Here is an 18,826-nt window from a genome sequence, read left to right as displayed (position 1 = left end):
ATCAGCTATTCAGAATGGCTAGTTTCTATAATAATTTTATCTTGTATTTCTTAGAAGACTGCCTAGATAGATAGATAGACAGATATCAATATAGATAGATGCCCACTGGTTTTATGATGTACAGGCAATTTCAAAATTCAGGAAAATCATAAAGTATGAATCTCATTGGGTATTACCATTTCAGGATAAGTAGTAGAACATGGGAGATGGACATTTTCTTGCACATGCAAAAGATGATGGAGAATTCATTTTAAAAAAATATATTGTCATAGAACTTATTTCAAACAATTATTGTCACTGGAGATGGCCCAGATTGTACTACAGGTCCTATTGAACATTTAATGGATCTACTCAAAACTTATTTTTCTTTGCATACTTATCCTTGATATCACAGCCTCAGAAGTTATAATATGCATAAATTGTGTGCTATCTAAAGGAAATACCAAAGTATATCAGTGTTTTTCCCAGGCTTTCGGAATACTTCCATCACAGACGGCTAGTTATATAGATATGTGATCAATACTGTTTTTTTTTTAATTTTTAGATAAAAAACAGGGTGAGACGTGCAAACTAGATGTGATATTGCTTGCATGGTGGAAGGGAAATATAATTCTCCCACATCTGAAATGGAAAATGATCATTTTGGAAAATTGAAATATATGAAGAAATAATAATTTTAATACCTTTAATAGATATAAAGTCACTGTGATATTTTATAAAATATATTATGCACAACTTTGGTTGCTCATAAACATATGTTTGAGGTATAAGATTGAAAAGTATATTTGTTCAGGTAACAATTATGAATCTATTAGCTGACTTTACTTTAACATGCTCTTAAACTTGACATATAGGTTTTACCTTTCAAATGTATTTTTTTTAAATGTGGTGTTTTTCCAAACATAAAAACTGTATCTATTATATGTTTCATTTGAAAAGAAATTATAACTTATTTCTTTCTCTCTTTCTTTCTTTCTTTCTTTCTTTCTTTCTTTCTTTCTTTCTTTCTTTCTTTCTTTCTCTCTTTCTCTCTTTCTCTCTTTCTTTCTTTCTTTCTTTCTTTCTTTCTTTCTTTCTTTCTTTCTTTCTTTCTTTCTTTCTTTTTTGCATTTTCTTCTGCAGAAGTGGGGACAAAAAGTCCTTGGAAGAAAACAGAGAAAAGTCAACAAAGTGAAAACTCTCAAGTATTTTCATTTATTTCCTGGGCCTTCACTAAGTATGTAACAGAAAGAACTGGGAATTTTGGTAGGCCTTCTAACATATTCTAATTTATGCATCAACTGCAGTTAAAATGCCGACACAGTATCACATTTCCTCACAGGCTAATAAGATTCAGCAGCAGTAAACCAGAGCAAGCTATAACCTTATTTCAAGCAAACTGACATTTCTTGATATTTTATGTGTCTTTGAAACTATGGAAGCACGTTCAGCAGTAAGGACATGAAGCAAAATAAAATCTATATAATCTTATTCAGTTTTTCTGAGCACTCTTCAGGAAGACAAGAAGAGCCTCAGGTGACACAACCTAGGCCAATTGTTTCACTTATCAAAACCAGATAATATAAGCCCTAAACAAATCTGGCTGTGTGGTTATTTTGACCTCTTATTGAGCTGTTGTCAATTGTCACTTCGACTCACATTTTTATATGAAGAAGTCTAGACATTATTGCATTGCAAGTGGAGGTTTATAAGGCTAAATGTCCCATATGTCAGCCTTTAGATTACTGTACAATATCTGGAACACAGAACTTCTCTAGTTAATTATCAAATGGAAATATAGTCCATATGCAGGAGAGTAATATATCATGAACTTTTTTTGTGTTGTCAAAAGTGGGAAGATTTATTTATCTGGAATACTTATAGCAACTTCTTTTTAAAAACAATTCATTAAACCCTTACATAAAATAATTAAACTTACCCTCAGACAAGAATTGAGGGCAAGATCTTTCTAGGTTCAGTAGTAGATTCCTGCAAAACCACACTCCCTAAGAAGAGCTGCTGGCACCCTAGCTGGCCCCATGCCCATTAGAATTTGTTTAAAAGCAAATAAAATTGTGTGAAATTTTACAATAGTTTAGTAATGCCCCATAATGCCTTGAGCTCTCAAATTAGAATGCTGAATGCAACCTTTAATGAATATATCAACATTCATGTATGTCATGTAAAAACACCAACTTGCCCAGTGTAAGGGCTGAGCCTGGTGAGGCAGGAAGTTCTCAACTTCCTACTTTCTCAACTCAGATAGAATCATTACAGTCTACTTTTATCAACAAGGTTGCAATCCTGCTAATTTCTCATATTTTCTTTAAAAAGTGTAGAAATTCACCAGATTACTTGGGGATAGGATAAATGTTGCATTTAATTTTAAGGTTTATAATCTGAGTATAGAGTCCATTCTAAGTAATCAGCAGAGCCAGACATTTTGAAGAGTGTAGCCATTGTTTCAGTACTTCTTAAAATGGCCATATGGCTACACATCTAATCGTTTTACCGTAAAATGCCTTATATCTTTTTACCCATCTTTTCATTACTAAATATTAAATGTTTAATGATAGCCTGGGATACAGTAGAGGGATAATCTAGATTTAGGTCATGAAATGAGAGATGAATTTATTAAAACCTGACCAAAGAAATCATCTTGCTTAGCCTGGAAAAAATGAATAACAACGTGATCTATGAAGAGCTGAAGGTTTGACTGCCAGAATATGATTAATCTAAGATATACAGGAGAGACAGGCCCAGTCCTGCAGTTAGGTTAACTGAGATAGTAAACTTAGCTGGTACCTGCTAGAGGTAGAGACTGGAGAATTTGGAAGATGGAAGAGATATGTAACTCTAAAACTAGCCTTATGGTTTCTGGTGCAGTGGGGGACACTGCCCCATTGCCATTATTTACTGATCCAGTACAAGAAATCGGATTGCCATTTTTGCCTTTTGCCTCTGGCAGCATAGGATCTTGGACCAATCCTAACTGGAGACAAATCTTGATAAATGGAAAGGAACAGTTGTTACTCAGATGAATAGTTGTATATAAGAAATGGGGAAGCTATTTCTCCTGTAAGCAAACACCAAACTTAAGCCAAGTGCACTTCATGTATATTAGGAGAAAGCAATTACAAACAGATCTGTGATTTTAAATTGTTAAAGCATAGTCATGTGCTGTTTGCATTCACTGCTGGCACTGTATTTTAAATGTAATTATACTTCAAAAATACCACCATACAGCTGCTTTTGCTGTCTGAGCTACATTTTTACAATTCTTTCCATCCAGTTCAATGTTTATTCCGGGAGACGTGTAAATCCTGAAATCACACTTGTGCTGGAAAATGACTAACAGTAAATAAAACTTTTTTTGAGGGCAGGGAGAATAATGTGTGCTTTTGCTAGCTCCAAGAAAGATTCATTTAACCAATGCTATGACATAAAATAAGAGAGCCACCAGCCTAGTTAAATTGGTGGCTGGAGGATAGGCCTAGATGGAGGCTGCGGCTTTGATTCTCTGCCATCGCTGAGCAACAGAAAATCTCAGAAATACCTGTTGCCCAAGTGAGAAATTTGCAAGTGTTTGAGTGCCATCTACTGCCTAGATCCTTTCAAGATACGCCATTTGTTTAATGAATTCACAAAACGTAAGGACATATTTCTTGGTGGAAGGAAGGAAGGTAATGTTCCTCATCCAGTGTGCTTTAACATAAAGGGTTGACATGCCAGTAAATGCAAACTGTTTTTACAGAATGGTTTGCTATGGTAAACTGGTTTCATTTATCAAAAAAGAAAAATGATCTCACACAGAAATGCCCTATTACATGTAGGAGCCTATCTGCAGAAACACATTCCAGGAGCTTCTACCAGGAATATTATATTTCTTAATCCAAATATATAAATCTGATATTTGGGACATCTCATAATTTGATAGAGGAATAAAGACCAATGCTATGTTTGTACCAAAAGGGCTTAGGGATTTGATCATATTCCAAACATTATCCCGAAAGCTAGTCCTGTTAGTTTCTTGCAGCGAAAACAAGAACATTTCTTTTAGGCAGTTTTGAGACTGCATGGTTTTCATAGCCTATTGTGGACAATAGTTCATTTCATCAGATGCATGCTGTAGATTTTATTCAAAATGAACATATACAAAGTATGGTGTGCACAAGAAGTGCTCAAGGCCTGCTTCTCTTCCCTTTCTCCAGGATTTTAAAAAAATACTTTGGGGAAGATAAACAGGAAGCAAAAGTAATATCTTCTGGTCTCAGGGTTTATTTGTTTGCTTCCTGTTAGGACCTGAGACATAGAACAATCCTTTTGTCCTGTTCACTTTGTTCCTGTTCATGAATGTTTAGAAAATGATGTCTTCCTGAGAAGTGTCTCTTCTCAGACATTGGAACATCTGAACATCCCTATATTGGGCTGCTTGCATTAATACTAGGGATATTTGTTTGTGTAACGTCTAAGGCCCTTACGCCAGGAATCCTCAATTCTTTTTGCTAGAGCTGACCTTTGAAATTTCATGAGTGTATTGTGGCTATGGTGGCGGCCATGTTTGCTTCATCCATTAACGAAATGATAGGTATACTGGGTGTGACCACGCAAAAAAGAAATCAGATGGGGCAGAGAGGCTGGTGTACTCCCAGCTATGTATAGGTTTAGTATATCCACAGATACCATATTAAGGGCTTTCACCCTAAGCTGTCAGTGATTCTTATTATTTGTGAAACAATGAAGAGAGGAGAAGGACAAGACTCTGTATAATCTTATCTATGTTCAGATGTTTTTAAAATAGGAATTTAGCAGAATGTTAAATGGAATATTCCTTTTTTTTTTTCCCCATAAATGGGATGAGATGGACTTGAGCTTTTTAAAAAAATTAATGAAACCCTCAGTTTGTTTATGTAGACAGTCTGGTAACCAGTCTCCTACCAAACTGCCATTAAATTTCACCCTTCTGCCAGTGAACTCCAGCCACTTAATTGCGGATGATAGCTCCCAATTATGGGCTGATTAGAATCACTCACAAGCCAGCCAGCACTTCATCTTGACCACATCATAGCAAAGTCATCTTGGGTTCTTTAAGTGACATAGAACTCTTCCCTGCTTTCCCCCAAATCTTCTTGCCCTTGAAAAGGTGTATTGTTCCCAATAAGTAGTGCCATATAATCTACATTCTTTTTATTATGTCAATCTATTCCTTCAACTCATTGTTTATCCTTTTGGTGATCAGCAACCACTAGTACCACTTTTATCTGATTCATAGGGACAGTAACTTGCTATACAGATTTCAAAGTCTCTGTTTTAATCCCTGAGATCTGAAAGAATCCCATTTGTCTTGTTGCCTGTATGGAATATATGGCTGTCATGGGACATCAAACTCCACTGGGTTTTTCAGATCTTGCAAGGTGGCACTACAGTTCTCCTTCATAACATCACTTATGGGGATAGTCATTATTGTTGTGTAAGCTTTTGGAAATATCATGATAGGGACTTTAATAACCCCAGCAGCTAAGTCTATATCACCATAATCTACAATTTTTCCATCAGTTTGCCCCCCTCTGTCTGCTTCCTCTTCTATTTTGCCAACTGGAGCTTTTGTGTCCCTTTTAGCTAGTTATTAAGTTTCCTGTCACAAAGGCAGTCATGCTACCCTTCTCCTGGCAATGGATGCTGCTGGCAGTCTTATAATCATGGTGTCCCAGAGGTTCAGATCACTGACTTTCTTCCATCTCTTATTTTCTGAATGTTGAATAATAAGTGCCCCAATATTAACTTCCTGCCCAGTGTAGAAATTCACAAAAATTGGAAATTTGATGAATGTCCATATTCACCATGTACTGTAGTTTGGGTGTTAATTTTTAATCAGACTTTAATCACTTTAAGCTTGTAGGCATGATACTTTTCAAATTCTGTCTAATACTAATTATAATAGAAAATTACCATCCAGTTTGATGTACTGGATCAAACAGGTTTTTAAAACAGGTTTCCAGAGAACCTTGTATCTTGAAAGCTTGTCAGGAATTTCTTAATAGGAAGATCAATAATAGCAGATCAACTTTTCCAAACTACAGCTTTTTAGACTAGTAATTTTCCTTTGTATCACATGGAAGTATGCTGTTGTTTACACATTAATACATTCTCAATAAAGCATGTAGCTTGCACAGAGCTGGCTAACAAAACAAATCGATGTGGGAAAGATTCAGTCTTACGCAGGCAGTAATCACCTGCAACTCACTTTTTGAGATAGATAGCCCTGCCCCCAGTATTCCAACGTGCCCAGCTGCCTACAAAACCTTTGCTTTGAACATGAAAATCTTCTCAGGGATCTGTGAGTATGTTTTGACTAATGTGCTTACGATTTCTGCCATCAGGATGTCTGCTTCATTAGGATTTCTTATTGCAGGAAGTCAGTGGGTAGATTCAGCCAAAGACTTTACAGAACCCTCTGTCTATTCCTGCATTCAATAGTCGAAGATCAAAACCTATAGATAGAAGATAGAGCCGGGAAGGATTTGGAGTGGTGTTTACATGTATACTCACATCCCTCCCCCATCTAGTTAACAGTATTTGCCTCCACAGAAATACAGAAAAATCTAAAAACATTTACTTATTAGCCACTAGCTATCATAACTGTCAAATATTAAATACTGACAAACACAGATACTGAATACTCAGTGGTTATTTTTAATTCAGAATCACACGCGATGACAACATTTACAAAGGATATATTTTTTAACAAGAATTGTAGAGGGGGAGAAGGATTACTTCAGTTCTGAAATTCTATAGGTTCTAAAGTAAGATCTGCTCTGCAGTTTCTTAGACCTGTAAGATTATTCCTTGCACAAGTGCATTTCACCCAGATTGTGATAAAATGAACCAATTATGGCATGCTGTTAAGTGCAGCTACAGAGAACATTTATGGCTATATTCAGAGAGCAATCTTTTATTCAGTCAGTAAAAATGTCAGGGAATTGTTATAATAATTTGTAACTCCCAGGTATATGCATACGATTATGCTGGATATTTAGAACAAGTTTATAGTATGAGAATAGGGAAATAACCTTTGTTCCAGTGAAAAGTCATTAATGTTATATCTACGGAATAAAGTCTGAAAGTCCTTCTTCTCCACAATGAGATCAACTTGTATAGAGTGTCCTGAGAGATAGAGATTTCCAAATAATCTCTTTCTCAGTGCCTTGCCTATTTATGTGCTAAGCAGAATGCTCTTAGTGCTCTGATTTTCTTCCAATGTATTTGTCAAGGCATTTTTGAAGACTGGGTCCTTTTTTTACTTTTTTATAGTTTCTAATCTTCTAAATCAAAGGTAAAGTGGAGAGAAGCAGCAAGGGCCAAGGTTTCTGATATCGCTAGTGGTAGAGATATATCCTGCTTTTGGGTAAACTCTGTGAAACCAGTTGTCAATATTTCCCTTCACTCTAGCTGCTACACGGAAAGACCATGAAGTGGAGTGGCAACTGATGGTTTTCTTCAATTCCAAAGCACTTTAATCATATTCACAATACTGTACTTTTTCATCATGGCAGGAGATGACAGAATGTTGTGACAATTCTAGGAAATGTTTTCTGATAGCCCTTTCTATAAATTATGAATGTTTCACAAAGTATAAAACTAAGCACAGTTGTCTTGCTTTGCTCATTGTCAACTGTTAGTTAGCTATTAGAGTCTTTGATTCTGACCTGATCTTATTATAAACTTTAAAACAGAATACTTATGACCTAAGAATGCAAATTTGATTCAAACTGAAACAAAGCATAATAATAATAATAATAATAATAATAATAATAAAAATTCAAACAGCCAAGCACTTGCCACACACCCCATGCTTAACAACTGATGATAAGAAAGACAGAAAAATCTGGATAGTGGACATTGCAATACCTGGAGACAGCAGAATAGAAGAGAAAGAACTGGAGGAAATCACAAAATACAAAGACCTACAAACAGAAATAGAATGACTATGACAAAAGAAACCAAAGATAGTACCAATAATAATAGGCGCCTTGGGTGCAATCCCAAAACATCTGGAGCACCGCTTGAACACCATTGGCATTGACAAAATCACTATCAGTCAATTGCAAAAGGCAGCTTTACATGGAACAGCTTATATCCTCTACGATACCTTTAACATCATCAAACAACAACATCTGCCTATCCCAGGTCCTTAGAATGGACTCGATAGGACATAAATGCCAAATCCAGTCTAAACATCTGGCTGTGTAACCAACCATAATAAATCTACCCTTATGCCTACTTAAGATCTATGGCAAAATGCATTTTCTCTGGATTGTCTTGCTAGATTTAATAGATGTCTGTCACACTGTGAAAGGTGTTTTCGGGAGCAGGGCCACTGACCCATCTTTTGCTTTGTTTGAATCTTTTGATATTAAAGCGACCAGCAGGGGGTCCATGGTGGGGAGAATCAAAAAAATTAAGATAACATTTGTCTATGCAGTAGAAGCCCCCACTCATTTTTTAATGTGTGTTGATTTTTTAAACGGCCCCTCTCCTCTGTAGATGTCCCTGGCCACCAGTGACATAACTTTTAGTGACTCCAAGTGACAAAGTGAACTAAATGAACCTCCTTTTTATGCTCATATCTGAATATTCATGCATAACTAGATGTATACTTACAACATTAGCAATCAGCACAGGTAGTAGTGATACTTATCCAAATGTTATAACTGTGAATTGTAGTATGAAAGGCCATAGAAGGCCAAAAATGGACACACACAAACCCCAGAAAAAAATCCTTTAAAGTATCTAGTTCAGCTTCTACCTCCTGGCTCCCTTTTGATAAGTTATGCCTACTTTTAATCAGTCAATAAAGTAAGCTTTATTTGAACATGATTTTCATTCAATATTGCTTTCTTAATCTTAATTTGAATTTCAGTTGTTTACTTTATAAATCATAGTTCTTGTTGCAGTATATTTGCTTATTATCTTTGTATTATAACTTTGTTATTATTGTGATAATATATTTTTCATTCATTGTGAACAACCCTTCAATTCTTTATGATATATAGTATAACTATACTTAATACAAAAACAGATGCATAAACAGTACAAGGGAAAGCATTCTTTCCTCCCTATCTCCTCCAAGGCCTGACCAAAATAAATTCAGACTATAATCAGCTATTAACATCTCTCTTTCTCTCTCCCCACCCCCCAAAAATGGTGGTGGCATGGTTGGAATCATACCTTTTTACAGCCATGGCATTACACTGTTTTAACTCTATCCCTAATAGAGTTTGCATCCTCTGCATACTGGAATTTTGGTTCTGATTTCCTTATCAAAATTGCATGTATCTATTAAAATAAATAAAGGTAAACATCAGGAGTGCCCACCTTCTTGCCAGGCTAAAGGCCACATTGGGCTTTCAGTTGTATATAGGGGGTTGCAATCTCATAGATGGGGCTAAGACAAAGAAATAGGTAGAGGTATGACAAAATTTGATTTAATTTAATTTCAATTAAAATGAATTACATACTGTCGATAAATTTACTCCCCATGTAACTAATAATTTTCTCCTTTTGTCCAAAAATTAAAAATTATAGTTTGGTGGTAAGATCTGGAGAGACTCAGCTTGTGCCAATCCTGTTGCAAGATTCTGTTAATGTAGTTGAAATAGAATTAGCTTATCTGATTGTGTTTCCTATCTGGTCTACCTAGTAAGGCTGACATCAATCTTGTGAGCCTGACAGTACAATTCTCCCACTGTCTCCTTTACAGCCCAAGAAAGTAGGGAGGATCCCTTCTGAGCCTCTTGCCCTGCCCACTATCCAGCTGCAGGCTATGATGTCTCTCATTCGTTCCCTAGGCAGCATCTCTTCACCCTGTCTCCCAAGGTCTTTCCCATTACAGTGCATTCATATATGTATGTGTTATGTTTTGTGTTTATGTGTGTCTGTGCACTTATGTGTTTGTATATATGGACATGGTTTAAATAAAGACTCCCTAATGCTTATTGCACCCCAACCACCCAAAACAGATGAGATACTTATGTTGGGTTATGCTGATTGTAGGTGGTGCCCCAAAGCAAAGTAGCTGACTGTAAATACAGTGATAGTTATGAGTAAATGGTGGAGCTCATGCTAGCCAGGTGGAGAAAGAGGATGTAGATGAAAATCTGAGGATTACATCACAAAAGCACACCTTTGATGCCACAACAGAATTTGTAAAGAAAAGTAAAGTTCTGACCTAGTCTACACACAAAAATGCTCCTTTCAATCTACTGTTTTCTGCTCTCACTCCCAGCCAATAGAATCCTCCTGCAAAGAAAGGCAAACAGAGGCAAAGCAGGAAGTAACTCTTTGATTGAGACCTTGGATGCAACCAAGGATAACAAACACTTTATGAACACTTCTTAAAACTCATCACAGGTAGTCCTTGTTTTGTAACTGCCTCAGACAGTGACCATTTGCAGTTACAACAGTGATGAAAAAGTAACTTTGCAACCATTACCCGCATTTACAACCTTTGCAGTGTCTCTTAGTCACCTGTTCACCATTACAGTCAGTTAGTAGCTTTGTCCTGTGCCTGACTTTATTTTTCTTTTTTCCCCCCTTGCAGAGTGAAAAAATTGCCTAAACAAGCTATCACTTTCTGAGCTGCTTTTCTCCACAGCGTAACACATCCTAAAAAGTGCTAGCTGCAAGTTAACAAGCTCAGCTCTGTGACCTTAATTAGTTAATTAGAACCCTCAAGACCCTAATCAGTTTCACACTGAAGGCTTTTGTTTGTCTCCTAAGGAGAGCTGAAGTGCAATCATAAGCATGGGCATGGTCACTGATTTTCACTTAGCAACCACTCAGCTTAACAACCACACTACCAGAATCAATTACAGTCACTAAACAAGGACTACCTGTAATAGGAAAAGCAAAAAGCCAAGTTAGTTGACCAAGCTTTTGAGGGATGAATAGTTTATTTATTTGTTTGTTTGTTTATTATTACATTTATAGGCTATCCCAATCTGTACAACTCTGGGCAACTTACAAGATACAACAGTAAAACAATAAAAATAGGATATATAATGCACAAAGAAGGTCTGGAGAAAAACAATCAATTAGCAACCAAACCACCCCACAAAGATCCTATCACCCATTATAACCCAGGGCCTATGGATAGAGCTAGGTTTTTAAGGGCTTGTGTAAACCAGGACAGGGTGAGGGCTGGATGAATCTCAGCAGAATTAAGTTCCAGAAGGAGCATGTTGGTGTGCCTTAGTATGTCAACCAGTAAGAACAGAGGAAAAGAAAGTATAAAATATAGTAAGTGCTAGAAATCAATGGAAGGAAATAAATTAATAGAAAATAAGGGGGGGACCTATATTTGTAATGTATTTGCACATCTATTTTTATTTTTATTTTATTATTTTTTATTTTATTTATTACATTTCTCACCCGCCCATCTCCCCCCGATGGGGGAACTCTGGGCAAGTCACAACAAACATTAAAACATAAATATATATAAATACATAAAACTTCAGTTAAAAATTTCCTTGTTTCTCACCAAACTTTGGGGTGGACTGTTTTGTTTCTCCCTCCTTTGGTTTGAACATGTAACAATTGCTTGAGTCTCTACAAAGAAAATATGCACAAATACATTACCTCTCTCTTTTTCGTTCTCTCCTCCCTTTTTCCTAATAAAATAAGACTTTATCCTCTACTGCTGTGCTGAGTGAATGTTCTGTGTCTCATGTTTTAGACCAGCCTCTTCAGTCTTTTAGAAGATTTCTATTGCACAAACCCTGGGATACTTTAAAAAAAAGTGTCTGGATTTGTGGTGGTCTGATTGGTTGAAGACACCAACAAGGATGAAAATGGAGAATTAGGAAGAACCTTCTTTACAGACAATCTGCCAAAGTTAATGTCTAGGAGACAGAATTAAGTTTTGGAAAGATCCTGAGCATTCACAGCAGAACAGAATTTTCCTTGAATACGCTTTCAGATGGATTCTTCCATTCTTGATCAACCATACAGGCCCTAAAGTCTTGACTTCATTTAAACAGGCCATAAAAATCTGTTTCTTCCCCCAGAGCTAGGGTGTATAGTGGACCTCTAATGGAAATGTTTTGTGTTAAACTTTGTATTTTATTTTTTTCTGTCTGGACATTTATCATTCTTTCCTATTATTAATAGTTTTGAACTATTTGTAATATTGTACTCTGCCAGAGTCATTACAGAGTCAAAGAAAAATAGATAAACAATAAGCACTTTTCTGTGTACAACTTTCCCAAGTATATATTCCTTTTTGGATACAGGTTCTCAGGTTTACAGTACTTTGTGTGAATTTTTGAACAAACAGTGATAGATTTTAGAAGGCATTATTCACTGCTCACCTGTGTGATGGTATCTATTTCTGTGCATTGCACAATTTTAATCCCATTGATATCTATAGCAGGTTGGTTTAAACATCTCAAGCTGTCCATTCAAAGGCCGGACGGAATGTGGGGTGTCAACATTCCCACAGCAGGCACTTCAGAATAACTCAAAGTATATTGAGTTATTATAACATACAAAGCATCACATGTTCAAACAAGTGGAAACTAAAAATAAAAATGACTTTCTTTCTTAAAGCAACCACCAAAATGAGATTGCCAGAAGTCTCCAAATGATGCTGTATTCTTTAATCAAATTCATACTGCCCTGCAGGGATTAGCTGAGGTGCCACAACTACAAAAACATTTTTACACCAGTAAACATGGCTTGAAGAGCAGATGTAAAAAATCCTGCTGATTGTCGTGCATTTAGGCCCTCATTCATAAGAGCGATTGCTACTGTGCTGGTGTGGGACCAAAAGCTTTTGCTCTGCCCAAACTGAATTGTCATGCTGTTGAATTTATGCATGTCCTGCTGCTCCTCAGAAACGCTTGTCTGAACGTGCAGGCAGGGGGAGAGGCATTCTCTGTGGAAAATGCTTGTCTTCTCTTCAAGTCAAAAGGTCTGACTGGTATTTCAGTCCCTGTTCAGTGGTAATTTGTTGCCCCTATTTGCTTTATCTGTGGGAGGGCGAGGGGGGTGGTAGCATTCAGCAGAAAAGATTGTAGAACTAATTTTTACTCAGGAAGACTATGAGGAACATGTTAATACAAATGGAATAGAGGGATAAAAACAAAGAAAATAAAACCAAAGCTTCACCAAGATAAATGCAACATCCTTCCTTACCCTTAGGAAATGAAATTATTCTGACAGGGTCGGGAGGATTCTGCTTGGCAAACCATCTTAAATTAATTACCTTCTTGACATTTTAAAGGAAGGTTTCAGATTGTAAATTTAACCCAGACAAAGCATTCTTTTTAATCTTGTCAGTATGCAAACTACTTGCCACTGCAGTCCCTGAATTATTTATCAGAGAAACGACCCCAAAGGGTAAAAAGCAAAATCATGAGTATTTGATCTACAATTCCACAGCCTGATGTCATTTTCAGCCTTAGGTATGTACCTGTTGCAATGGCTTAATTTTTTTTTCTTTAAACAGACATGCCAGGTCTTTCATCCTTGCAATTTTTTCTCAGAATTCCACTTGTGTTGCTTTGTGGAGGTTTAACTTACATTAATGCAGATTTCTCAAACAGATATGACCAAATATACTGGGGGTCATTTTTGATCTTGATGCAGTTGTATATCTGATCTAAATCTGGGCGTATGCATTTTGTTTGTCTTATTTTTGCCTTGAAACATGGTGAAGACGTTCTAAATTAACACATCCAGGTACAAAGGAAGTGTTACCATTTTTCACCTATTACGTAGCCTCTAAGACCAGATGGCTTGTAATTACTAAAAGGAAATTGGGAATCAGGAAAAAAGAAAACTGAGTTCAAATTCCAAAACATTCATAGATTATTTCTTTGGGGTTATGATATTTCCCACATCAGTGTCATAATAGTTCTTTTCTAGCAAGCTACCTGCTAAGATTTACAAGGTTACACAAATACAAATGCAGGTTATATTAGTCTTCTTCCTATATTTTAAGCCCAAGGCTCAGAACATTAAATAATTTTTTGGAAATATTTATTTATGTTTGCTTAAAAAGTCTGGGATGTACACATGCAAAAAATCCCTGTCCATATTCAGTATGAACTCATGTATTCATTTAAAAGAGTTCTAGACTGCTGTTAAAGACCGAAGTCTAGCTAATGCAGCTAAGCAACAGCATTTTTTTCAATACACCAGCAAAAATTGGTAAAATCCACAAATCCAAACAAAGAGACAACTCTAGAATATGAAACACAATGCATCTGAAACTAAAAGGAGTCCAATAATTTTTTTTTAAAAAAGCCAAAAGCTTGGGGATTTCCAAAGTATTTACCATGATGGAATCTGAGCTGTGTTTGTGCAAATATAAAGGTTATTATTGTTATTTGGAGCCATGGTTGGCATTCTGTTCATGACCACAGAGTACCTTTTCCCTGCTCACCAAAGTTCAGAAGTTGGTATTTCATAATTCCTTCTTCCCCAGTGTCCTTCTCTTTTTGACCAAAACAAAAAAAAATCTGTTCTAGAGTAATGTGAGTTCTGTAGAACAACCTGAGCAATAGTACAGAGGTTGAAGGGGGGAGAAAAAAAGAGGTGTAAATTGTTTTTTCTAATTCCATGAGTGAATCTTCTTAAGGATAGGCACATCTTGTGAACATAAAATTTAGATCATTTACAGAAAGTCTTTACTAGATTCAACCAATCTCTATCGTTGAGCTCTTTTTTTTTAACGTATAACAAGTATAACTTATGGTCTTTAGTCTGACCTTAGCCCTGATTAAACATATTCATGGGATATAAGAATTAATGGAATTCTTTTGATCCAGAGAAACCTTTCCACTGCATTTCAAGGTCAAGTTTGTAGTATAAATACATCAATCAGAATTATACTACTTTATGCTGCCATTTCTCTTGAAATCTTTGGTGAACATCGAAACGACCTTTTTTTAAAAAAAAATTGATTTATTATATTACTATAAGACATACATGTCACATTATATTATTTCAATACAGTGTATCTATACAGTATTGACTAGAGATTATTAACACTCTGACAATTAAACCTCTAAAGGTAGAAAAAAAAAGAAAAGGTATATCAGTGTTAACTATGATTTGAAATGTCGATATTTATAAACATAAAACTGTTTAAATTTTTACATCTAAAGCTGAATATGACGTTAATAAACGGCTGAAAATTACATCAAAATATTTGTTTTACAATAAAGGTTTCTGTCTTAAGCTGAATACTGAATACTAAGGTCTCCACTCCATTTACTTATTATTGGTTGTGCATGTTGAGAAAAAGATATTACATAGACAAAGCAAAATAGGATCCAAACAATCTTTGAGATGATAGATATAGATATAAAGACATATACACATTTCTTTTTGTGATGAATCCAGTGGTTTGAGCTGGGGAGGAGGCAGGGGAAGTTCCTTTGACAGCACATATCACACTTTCACAGTTCCCTGTTTGGATTCTTCTTTTCTCATTTTACCTGTTTTTATGGCTTTTAGTTCTGTAACATCTGTGTTGACTTAGAAACTTATAGCTATGGTAATTAGTAGCAGGTGGCTAAAAACCTGCAAACAATTTATCTGCTTTTTAGAAGTGTTCCTATTAAGTGGACCTTTCTCCCTCTCTGTCTGACTTTAAATTACAAGTAATTTGTCCCTGCTATGCTGTATTTATTATCACATAAGGCTGGCCTGAAGATTCAATTAGCATAGGTATTCAAGCCACTGTAGGTTAGAGGGAAATAGCTGCAACTACAATAGCCATTATGTCTTTCATTCTGCTCAAAGAATTACAGTTTCTGGTATCACTTCTCAATCAGTTAGCAGCCAATAAGGTTTTTGCACCTTAAATAGGGTAGTCCTAAGACCCATCTTATGGTGCTCACACCCTGTTCAGTTATTTTTACAAACCTTGAAAAATTATTTCAATTTTAAAAAAAAATAGAAAGCTGTGAAGTGCTTGCAAAGTGCCTGTCTTCAGCTCTGCCTTAATATTCAAGAATACTCAAATGGACCTCATAACCTTGAATGGCTGGTTATAGCCCAGTGCTTTCTTTGGTAGATGTGCTCACCTACTCAGGAATAAAGCAGGGATTAGCATGAGTGGCAGAGAGAAGACTGCAGGAGCATCCTAGTATTGCATTTACTCCAAAGGAAGACAGTGTTGCACTTAAGGCAATCCCTTCAACAAAGAAATATTAGACAGAAAAAGAATTATAAATGTTCAAAAACCCAGTGGAATGTCCAGCTTCCCCATATGGTCAACCTAGGGTTGCCATCTTAACCTGAAACTGTAAGATTGACTTAGACAATCAGTGGGCAGAGCAGTAAATGTCTGTATATAATGAATCATATATAGCCATGCATTTATGAAAGGACATAAATATATTGACTAGAAATCACAATGCAATAAATATTAACTGAATAACTGTTTAAAATTAATTGCCTGTAATTAATTGATTCCCCATCTGTATGGCGCTCATCAAACCACTTTTTCTCTTGCATGGAGAATCACATAAGTGTATACACATTGGACTTTAGAAGTGAGACTTTTTTTTTTTCCTCCCAAGATTTACGTTTGTTCCTTGAAATTTGCTATGGATTTTTTGATAGAGGTAGAAAGTGTTTTCTTCCACTCTTCCTGTTCAGCCCTGCCCAGTAGGCAGGTACAGACAAATCACTTTGGCAGACATCTAGTTAATTATTTGCAAGTTGAAATTAGGTTAGAACTATATGAAATTAGATCAAAGGATACAGATTGCCCAGTCTGATCCAGATGTTGGTTGTTGTACTGTAAGTACATTTTTATGAATATACTTACAGTAAATAATTAATTCTGTAACAAAAATATCAACACTTTTATAAGCAATGCTATGGTAATATATCAGATTCAATTTCCAAAGCAGATATTGCAGTTTCTCTGGTATGGACAAATAGCCCAGACCTTCCTGTGTCCAGTTTGAGTTGAATTCAGGATATATACAGGTGGCTAGAGACCCATTCATGCATGACATCTTGCACAAGCTGAGATAGCTCAAGGACTGCAAAGAGCGAGAAGGAATCTATGAAACTTTCCCACCACCATTGCAATACGTTTGGAGAAACAGCAGAAATGGAAATGTAGAATTGATAAGGACTTTCAAATCCCTAGTTAATCTCACACCTTTGCTGAAAGAGCTCCTCTGACTCAAACAAACCTGAGTTACCGGGAAGGGCTATATATATAGGAGTTGAGGTATTTAAGCTTTTCTCCTCTGGTTACAAAAATTAGTCTCACTCCACCCTAACATGCAATGCTACTATTTGCATTAGGGAAAAACTAATGCTAGTTCAAAGTGTAAATTCCCACTAAGTGCAAATAACATCATTGATAGTGTTGTTGGGAATTGGAATTTTCATTGGATTGATATAGAATGATTAAATATGGCTCAATCTTGTTTCTTCTATTTTTAAGTGTATGTTGAATCAATAAAACACTTAATTCACTTCAGCCCCATTGAAAAGATGGAAAGAAAGCTTGTCAGATTTTCTGCTTGCATAGCAGTATAAATAATATGAGAGGTATTGTTTTCTTTCATTTCTCAACCTTATACCACTATGCTATGTTTCTATTGCTCTGTGTATTGTCCCAGGGTCTTTCAAGAGAAGATGATGATGACAACAATGACAATGATGTAATATAATGGACATCATAGAAGCCATCAAAACTTCTAAAACTGTGTTCCTTTTGGTGTATTCAGGAGCAATCACCTGGAGTCACTGTTTGTGAGTTGGGCAGCCATATAAATTTTCTAAATAAATAAATAAATAAATAAATGAATCACCTTATCTGTCACAGAATGGCCATCATAAGTTAAATCAGATTGTCAGCTTGTTCAGGCTATTCTGTCTACATTTCAACTTTAGAGAGAGAGGTTAAAATATAATTGTACTTGCAACTGGTATGAAGAATATCGGAAGCCACTTCTTTATGTCTTTATGTCTTTATATTTTCTTTTCTTTTCTATTTTCCTCTATTTTCTTTTCTTATTGCACTTTTAGCTTTTTATGTTATTTCTGTTTTTTATATATATATATATATATATATATATATATATATATATATATCTGAATGAATGCTTTCAGGTGAACTTGGGAGCACTGATGGATATATGGATACATGGATACATTCCCTAAATAATTTACAACAGGAAGTAATTGCTATTTTAAAAAGCCCAGAGATTGGGCAAATTAAAATAATTCTCAGCCATTTTGGCCCACCAAGTGCAATATATGTGACCTCCAATGATTTTTCAACAATATTTTCAGATAACTGGGATGTTTTTAGATCTACCAAATGGCATTATGTAGATTTTCTACCTTTTTCTCCTTGAAAACTGTATATTAAAACTGAATATTGGAATGTTTCTGTTACCTAAAATTTAACTCAGTTATTTTTATACCAGAGAGGCCCAAAGCGATCTATTCAGTTAATAACATGAAATAATTTCAAAACTGCATGAAGATAATTAATTAAGAATAATAGAGAAGCAAAAGCATAAAGAGCTAATTTATTTTCAAATGTACCACTTTTCAGGCTAAAAAAGTATCATATGCTCCCTGATGGTATCAGCAAGAGATTTCAAAGTTATGTAAAAAAGTGGAGAATATGCAGCATTTCTGCCTAAGTCCACAATATATTTTAAATCAGGACATTATATCAAATCTTGTGTCCAATAGCATATTGTGTTTGGAGACCAAAGTAGCAAGCAATGCCCGACAGATTCTATTCCTTATCAGATCTCTTTACTACTAAAATTCTCATGTCTGTAACCTTCAACTGGGT

The 18,826-nt window shown here is 35.6% G+C and overlaps 1 long non-coding RNA gene and 1 pseudogene across 3 annotated transcripts in view; both read left to right on the top strand.

Moving 5' to 3' along the window:
• The first annotated feature begins 4,840 nt into the window (after window positions 1–4,840).
• Window positions 4,841–5,676, top strand: LOC148215904 (transmembrane protein 184A-like; annotated as a pseudogene).
• A 567-nt stretch (window positions 5,677–6,243) lies between these two features.
• LOC112540737 (uncharacterized) overlaps window positions 6,244–18,826 on the top strand; it is an 81,171-nt gene continuing 68,588 nt past the window's right edge. For all 3 annotated transcript variants that reach the window (XR_015796315.1, XR_003084818.2, XR_015796314.1), the window contains exons 1-2: window positions 6,244–6,316; window positions 17,634–17,766. This is a non-coding gene — a long non-coding RNA (uncharacterized LOC112540737). The remainder of the gene's footprint in view (window positions 6,317–17,633; window positions 17,767–18,826) is intronic.

This window comes from Python bivittatus, unplaced genomic scaffold, assembly GCF_059951505.1.
Source record: "Python bivittatus isolate LINGU-HERP-01145 unplaced genomic scaffold, Pbiv_v1 ctg000330_np1212, whole genome shotgun sequence".
Taxonomy (NCBI): Eukaryota; Metazoa; Chordata; class Lepidosauria; order Squamata; family Pythonidae; genus Python; species Python bivittatus.
The sequence above is the reverse complement of the archived record's forward strand: the minus strand, read 5'-3'. Positions and strand labels throughout refer to the sequence as shown.